The following is a 5,474-nucleotide window of genomic DNA, read 5'->3' on the forward strand; positions in this document are numbered from 1 at the left end:
ACTTGGGTGTTTGATTTCATTGCTTTATAATCTGGCCTATATTGACAGACCAAAAAAAAGTGTGTGTGTGCGGAGGGGGCGGGGGGGTGATATGTTTTGGAACTATGTTCCCACCAAATCCCATATTGAAATGTAATCCCCAGAGTTCAAGTGGGGCCTGGTTCAAGGTCAGAACCAGGATCTGGATCAAGAAGGTGTATCTCTCATGAATGGCTTAGCGCCATCCCCTGGTGATGAGTAACTTCACATTTGATGTGGTTGTTTACAAGTGCGTGGCACCTCCTCCCACTCTCTCTTGCACCTGCTTTCACCATGTGAAATGCCTTCTTCCCCTTCATCTTCCATCATGATTGGAAACTTCCTGAGGAGTCATGCTTTCTGTAAAGCATGCAGAACTGTGAGTAAATTAAACTTCTTTTCTTTATAAATTTTGCAATCTCAGGTATTTCTTTATAGCAATGCAAACATGGCCTAATGCAAACGGTAAGTAGGAGTTGGACTAGCATTGATTTACGCAAAAAGAAATGTAAAGATAGATAATGAGACTGTTATTATATGAATATGATATTGCCTAGGTTGATATAATTCTATTCTTTGGGATTCTAGCTATCCTTTAATTTTGTAACACTTGGCTCTAAGGCCCTGCTAGGTTTCCATGAGATATCTAGTATCATTTTATTGTTTTATGTACGATGATACCATATCATACCTGGAAACATAAATCATACAACATATAGAAAAGGCAAAAGCAAATGGGACATTAAGGTCATCAAAGAAAACTTTGAAAAAACTGAAAAGCATGATTTCTAATAATTATATTCTTCCTAAAATTTTTCTGACTCCTTATTGTTTTTAATAGGTGGAGTTAAGGTACCAGCTTCATCAGAATCACCTGCAGTCTTAGTAGAAATGTAAATTCCTGAGTCCCATCCAATACACATAAAAGTATTATGATCTCTGGTTGTAAATGGAGCCCAGAAATCTGCACTATCCGTGAACATTTCAGAAAAATGCAATGCCACATTAAGTTTTAAGAACTACCACTCATGTTAACATACTCTTTTCTTTAAATTCTTAAAGCATCATTTTTTGCTTTCGTCATTTTTTACAACTCTTAACATGATATTCTTAATTTTAGTAATTTATGTATTGTATATTTTAGTAGAGTTTATGTGCCCAAGAGTCATTAATTATCTACATCTTTTATTCTTCACAGTGTGAGGCATAGTTATCTCATAGTACAATTTAAAAAAATAATAATTATATGGTTCATTGATCTTAGTCACAAAAAAAAAAAAAAAAAGCAGAGATTTGGTAAATGACATTGAATATTTTATGGAAACCTGATAGGGCCTCAGAGGCAGAAAACTAGCAACAATACCCAATCACAACATAGAAGTTCTTCTAGGGAAACACGACCATTCTTGTCACTGCAATAGCGTTTGGCAATTTATAGCAAGAATTCTGCAACTTCCACACTTGCAAGATTGGTACCTTTAACAGCGTGCTTATCCGCTTTTGATTAGAATATTACTGCTAAACAATACCACTGAACTGAGATCTAGTTTATCAATGTCCTCTATTCAATACAAATCCTTTAAATTCTCTGGACTCTAATGTTTTCCTTTGTAAAATAAAGATCTCAAGCCACAGCATCTGTAAGATCTTTTTGCTCCACAAATTCTTTAATTCTTGCATTTCTAGTGGAAAAGTTAATGTTTCAATGACAAAAAAGATTCTTGTTTACATATGCATTTGAATTCGCTAGGCATTAACTAATATTCTCTCCATTTCAGCCTATGAATCATATTATTGTCAGTGTAGTACACGTGAAATACAGGACATAAAATAGGCGGTATTAAGGGGAGGAAAAACAAGTCACTGAGGATTCTTTATTAAGAAATCAAATTTTTGTTATTTAAATTGATCCCAAACTACCTGAAATATCACACGTCTGGAGTGTGAGTGATATTTTTAAAATAATATTAGTCTTTCATCCTTTGTGATATTCCTTACATTCAAATTTCTGTCTTTTCTTTTCTTGCCTTTCAGGACCAACTGAAAGCCCTTTCTACAGGGCATAACACATCTTAAGCATGTTATGTAGCATATGATTTGTAACCACAGTGTTCAAGAGCCTTCCCTGTTGCTTACTGGTTATAGGTTTACCTTTTGACCTTATGTAATCTTTCATGTAATGTCAAATCGGCCAATGGGGAGAAGGTTAGTGACCTCATCAACAATATAAAGTGGCCAAGCCAGTTCCCTGTAACCTCAAATGAATAAGATAAAAAGGGGGCAAGTGCATAAAATGACAATATGAGTAACTACTTCTTTTAAATAAAAACCATGGGCATCAATAAAAATATTTTATAACATTATGGTATATGCATTATTGCAATATTTATTTTTGCTGTAGCATTATTTGCTAAAACAATTCTGAACTTCATATTCATGAAAACGGGAGAAAGCACAAACTAGACAAACTTTTTGTGTTAAGATATATTAAAGGGAAATCATTAAATAATTCATAATTTAATATTGGTAGAATAAAATATCAGCGAAGGAGATGACAGTTTTTAATGAAATAATGATATCTAATGAGATTTCTAGCTAGTCATCTTCACTTTCTTGATAAAGTACATTTTTTAAAAAGCTATTACTATCACAATTTTCCAGCAGTGATTCTTCATTATCTATGGCTCTTTTCTCCCTGCTAACCTGAATCAGTGACTATTCCAGTTCAAATCAACATCAAGTGAACTTTCATCTGATATCTTGATGTCTGAAAAACCACTACCCTCTCTACTTCATATAATACACCAACTTGCCTTTACATTGCATCCACCCATCTCCCATCTTTTATCTCAATTTTTTTTCTTGCTACCACAGGCATACCCCGGAGATACTGTAAGTTCAGTACCAGAGTACCACATTACAGCAAATATCACAATAAAACAAGTCACACATTTTTTGGTCTCTCAGTACATATAAAACTTCTGTTTACACTATACTCTAGTTTATTTAATGTGAAATAACATTATATCTAACAAAACAATGTACATTTGTTAATTAAAAAATAGTTTATTGCAGAAAATACAAATAATTATCCAACCTCCTGAGAGTCATAATTGTTTTGCTCATAAAGGGTTTTGCCTTGATGATGTGGCTGCTGACTGATTAGGTGGTGATTAATGAAGGCTGGAGTGGCTGTGGAAATGTCTCAAAGTAAGACAATAATGAAACTTGCTTCATCAACTTACTTTTTTTTTTTTTTCATGAAAGAGTTCTTCCAGCACACAATGTTGTTTGATAGCATTTTACCCATAGTAGGAATTCTTTCAAAATTGGAGTCAACCCTCTCAAAACTTGCCTCTGCTTTGTTAACTAAGTTTATGGAATATTCAAAATCCTTTGTTGTCATTTCAAAAATGTTCATAGCACCTTTACCAAGGGTGAATTTTATCTCAAATAACTTTCTTTGCTCATGCATAAGAAGCAACTCCTCATTCAAGTTTTATCATGAGATTGCGGCAATTCAGCCACAGCTTCAGGCTTCACTTCTGATTCTGGCTTTCTTGCTATTTCTAACACATCTCCATTTACTTTCTCCACTGAAATCTTGAATTCCTCAAAGTCATCTCTGAAAGTTGGAAAGAAGCTCTTCCAAACCCTTGTTAATATTGATATTTCTACCTTCTCCAATGAAACACAAATGGTCTTAATGACATCTAACATGATAAGTGCTTTCCAGAAGGTTTTGAATTTATGTTACCCAGATCCATCAAAGCAATCACTATCCATTGAAGCCTTAGCCTTACAAAATGTATTTCTTAAATAATAAGATTTGAAAGTCAAAACAACTCCTTGATCAGTGAGCTTCAGAATGGATGTTGTGTTAGCAGGCGTGAAAATAACATTAATCTCCTTGTACATCTCCATCAGAGTTCTTGGGGTGACTAGATGCATTGCCAATGAGTGGTAATATATAGAAATAATACTTTTCTGAGCAGTTGGACTCAACAGTGGGCTTAAATTATGCTATAAACCATGCCGTAAACAGATATGCTGTCATCTAGACTTTTGTTTCATTTATAGAACACAAACAGAGTAGATGTAGCATACTTTTTATGTGCCCTAGGATTTTCAGAATGGTAAGAACAGTGGTTTCAACTTAAAGTCATCAGCTGCTTTAGTCCCTAACAAAAGTCAGCTTGTCCTTTGACGCTTTGAAGCCAGTCATTGACTTTTCCTCTCTAGTTATGAAAATCCTAGATAGTGTCTTCTTCCAGTGAAAAACTGTTTCGTCTACATTGCAAATCTTTTTTTGTGTGTGTTTTGCCACCTTCCTCAATGATCTTAGCTATATCTTTTGGATAACTTGTGGCAGTGTCCACATCAATACTTCCCACTTCACTTTATACTTTTATGTTTTGAAGATGGCTTTTTTTCCTTAAATTTCATGAAACAACCTCTGCTAGCTTTCAACTTTTCTATTGCAGCTTCCTCACTTCTCTTAGCTTTCATAGAAGAAAAGATTTTGGATCTTGATCTGGATTATGCTATGATTTAAGGGCATGTTGTGGCTGGTTTCATTGTCTATCCAGACCACTGAAACTTTCTCCATACTAAAAATAGGGCTGTTTAGCTTTCTTATCACTCTTGTGTTCACTGGAGTAGCATTTTTAATTCCTTTCAATACATTTTTATTTACATTCACAACTCTGCTGTTTGGTGCAAGCTGTCTAGCTTTTACTGTCTTGGCTTTTGATATGACTTCCTCAATAAGTTTAGTCATTTTTAGCTTTTGATTTAAAATGAGACACATACTACTCTTTCTTTCACTTAAATACTTAGAGGCTGTTGTGGGTCTAAGTTCAATATTATTATGTCTCAGGGAATAGAGGGGAATGAGAAGGAGAGAGGTGGGGAAACAGTCAGTGGAGGAGTCAGAACACACATTTATTGATTATATGGGCATAGTTCATGGTACCCCTAAAGCAATTATAAATACTAACTTAAAGATCATTAGTTACAAATCACTACTACAGATATAATAAAGCTTGAAAAATCTCAAGAATTTATGAAAATTTGACACAGAGGCAGGAAGTATGCATATGCCATTGGAAAAATGATGCCAACAGACTTGCTTGATGAAGCATTGCCACAAGCCTGCAATTTGTAAAAAGCACAATATCTGGGAAGCACAGTGAAATGAAACACAATACAGCAAGATATGCTTGTATGTCATGTAAAGATGTTTCCATTGATTTTATTTACCTATTTCACCTCTTCCTCAAAATGTAAATTCTCAAGAAGTTTCAACTATATATTCTTTGTTATATTTTCACAATTCTTTTCCTTCTACAAAACATTATGCAATTGTGTGACTGGGTAGATACGTATCAAAATCCCCTTCCCTCAGTCTTTTATTGATAGTTGAAATTTTACTTTCAACAATTTTATATATATAT

This window comes from Mandrillus leucophaeus, unplaced genomic scaffold (assembly GCF_000951045.1).
Source record: "Mandrillus leucophaeus isolate KB7577 unplaced genomic scaffold, Mleu.le_1.0 Scaffold613, whole genome shotgun sequence".
NCBI lineage: Eukaryota > Metazoa > Chordata > Mammalia > Primates > Cercopithecidae > Mandrillus > Mandrillus leucophaeus.